Here is a 3,142-nt window from a genome sequence, read left to right on the forward strand (position 1 = left end):
CTCACAAAGAAACACATTCAACACTGCATTTTGTTAAAGTTTCTGTACTAAACTGTAGAAAAACTGAACTACGCAAATACTGAAAAATTACAAATTCCTTAACTTTTTATTCCTGGTACCATTACCACAATTTACAGGGCAATATACCTGATGCAATGAAAAGAGAAAGAAAAAGCTTCAACAGATAAAAGACCTCAGCAATGTGCCTCTGATGGACATTACATTGCATTAATTAATAGCTGTACTTTTTGCAAAGTGTGGCTATGACAGTCCTGGACAAGAAGGGGTTCCTGTTTAAGCTGCAGTTCCTTTTCTGACTACGGATCATCATTCCTTCTGTGGCACATTTTTACAGTTCCTCTGATGCATTTGGGACGACTGTCTCAAACTAACCTGCAGCTTTCCTGACAACTCCTTGCTCTCTCTCCTGCTAAGAAATGTAGCCCTTTTCTTCTGAATTTTTTTTAGAACCTTCTGCTACCCTATCCACCACTTCCATCACCAGATCCATAACCACCACCATAGGGACTACCCAAGCTTCTTCCACCAAAACTGCCCCCCTTCATGGGTGCATAATTTGATTGCTCTTGTCCACTATAATTTCCAAAATCATTATAGTTCCCACCGCCACCATAGTTACCACCTCCAAAATTTCCTCCTTCATTGTAACCATCATATCCCCTCCCCCCCCCACCATATCCGCCTTCTTGGTTTCCATATCCTGGTCCACCATGACCATGCCCTCCTCTACTGCTATAACCAGGACCACCACCATAGTGGCCACCATCACCTCCAAATCCATCATATCCACCATCACCTCCTCCATAACTACCTCTGCTGCCAGCTTTGAAACTGCAGATGATAGTTTAAGAGAACATTTTGAAAAATAGGGTACACCTCCATAGCCTCCTCCGTAGCCTCTTCTTCCACCAAAGTCACCACCACAACCCACGACGTGGCCAGATCCACCTCCACGACCTCTCTGTGATCTGGCGACTGCCTTTCTTGTTTAGAAAGGGCCTTCTTCACTTCACAATTATGCCGATTAATAGTGTGGTATTTCTTTTTTTTTTTAAGATTTTATTTTTTATTTATTCGACAGAGATAGAGACAGCCAGCGAGAGAGGGAACACAAGCAAGGGGGAGTGGGAGAGGAAGAAGCAGGCTCATAGCGGAGGAGCCTGATGTGGGGCTCGATCCCGGAACGCCGGGATCACGCCCTGAGCCAAAGGCAGACGCTCAACCGCTGTGCCACCCAGGCGCCCCAATAGTGTGGTATTTCTGAACAACAACTTTGTCAACTGTATCACGATCATCAAAAGTTACCAAAGCAAATCCTCTCTTTTTTCCCCTCGGCCCGTCTTCCATAACTTCTATGGTTCCAATCTTGCCATACTTTCCAAAGTAGTCTCTCAAATTAGATTCTTCTGTATCTTCTTTGTTACCACCAACGAAAATGTTCTTCCCTGTGAGATGGGCACCTGGCTTTACAGAATCCTCTCTAGAAACAGCTCTCATTGGTTCCACTACACGCGCATCAACCTTGTGTGGTCGGACACACACTGCCGCATCCCCCTCTTCAACACAAGAGTGAGTCCCAAAACCAAAACCCCTAGAACGTTGTGTTTGGGGGTCTCTCATCACCACATGGTCTGTAAGTGTACCCTATTTTTCAAAATGTTCTCTTAAACTATCATCTGCAGTTTCAAAGCTCAAACCACCAAAAAGAAGTTTTCTCAACTGTTCTGGTTTCTTTAGGTCATGGCCCTCCTCCCCGCCGTGGTGGCCACAGCAATGGCCAGAGTCAGGCTGGGGGCGACCGGGTGGCGGTTTTACCTCCATTTTGAGACCGGACTAACTTCTTCCAACTCGAGTTCAATATGGGACCAACTCTGAGGTGTTTATCATGACTTCCGAACCTTCTCTGACTCGTATCACCTCGCTGGAGCTGCTCTGAGCTCTTGTGTTTCATGACACACAGAGCACACTCTTGCCCTAGAACCTTCCTTTGCACTTAACTGTTCCTCTGCCAGGAATCCTCCTCCGGGAACACAGGGCAGCTACTTCAGTCATTCCAGGCTTGGCCAAAAGAACTTCTCAGAAAGCTCGCCCCCAACCCCTTGGCCAAAAGGTCAGGCTCCTTGCTCCCAAGCCCCTCTATATGTCTTATGTTTTTCTTCATAGCATTTGACCTACATATATATGCCTAGGGCCTCAGTAAGTATGTATCATATTTGCATATATCATATCTGTATATACTATACTATATACCTACAATATAGCAGACCCTCAATAAATTATATATCAATATTTAATATGTACTACTATGTTATATATATAAATAATATGTGATAAATACATAGACACTTATATATAAATAAATATATAGACACATATATAAATTAATATATAGACACTTACATATATTTATAAATACATGAAATACATTTTTACATATAGTAAATACACACACATACTATATACCTGGACTATAATAGATCCTCAGTGTGTGTGTATATACATATATACACAATATACACAATATACAATGTGATATATATACATAGATGTATATATATCACATTGTACACATGTTTAAATATATATACAATATACAATATACACACAGATATCTATATACAGATATATGTATTTATGTATAGATTTTTCTCTCTATGTATATTTATTTATCCATATATACACACCGTATACCTGGATAAACAAGCAGATGAATGGAAATATCACTTAAGGAGTGTAATTATTTTGCTTCAGTGTCCGGGGGACCAGAGACTCACCATTAGAGCATTTTCTTACTGTTCTCATACACTGGCCAGTATTTTGTTTTACTTGATGCTTGAGATGTCATGTCAGTCTGTGCGTGGCCCGCTCCTGTTTCATTTATTCATTAATAGTATGTTACAGTCATCAAGCCTCCACACAATCCAGGAACTGGAATACGGTCAACGTTTGCTGGCGTCTGCTCCCCCGTCCTCCTGAGAAGTCCCCACGAGCCTGCACTGGGATTTTATGACGCTCCCGTTTCTTTGCTTCGTTGGTGGGCGTTTCATTGTGCAGCCGTTCATGCCAGCAATAGTCTTCCGCTGCGCTTTTCCGAAGACGAAGGAGTGGAATGCTTCTATGT

General features: G+C 42.3%; 1 pseudogene; it reads right to left on the bottom strand.

Annotated features, from left to right (window-relative positions):
- Nucleotides 1–326: 326 nt before the first annotated feature.
- Nucleotides 327–2,309, bottom strand: LOC100466743 (annotated as a pseudogene).
- Between the last annotated feature and the right edge of the window lie 833 nt (nt 2,310–3,142).

Source organism: Ailuropoda melanoleuca, chromosome 9 (genome assembly GCF_002007445.2).
Source record: "Ailuropoda melanoleuca isolate Jingjing chromosome 9, ASM200744v2, whole genome shotgun sequence".
Lineage (NCBI taxonomy): Eukaryota > Metazoa > Chordata > Mammalia > Carnivora > Ursidae > Ailuropoda > Ailuropoda melanoleuca.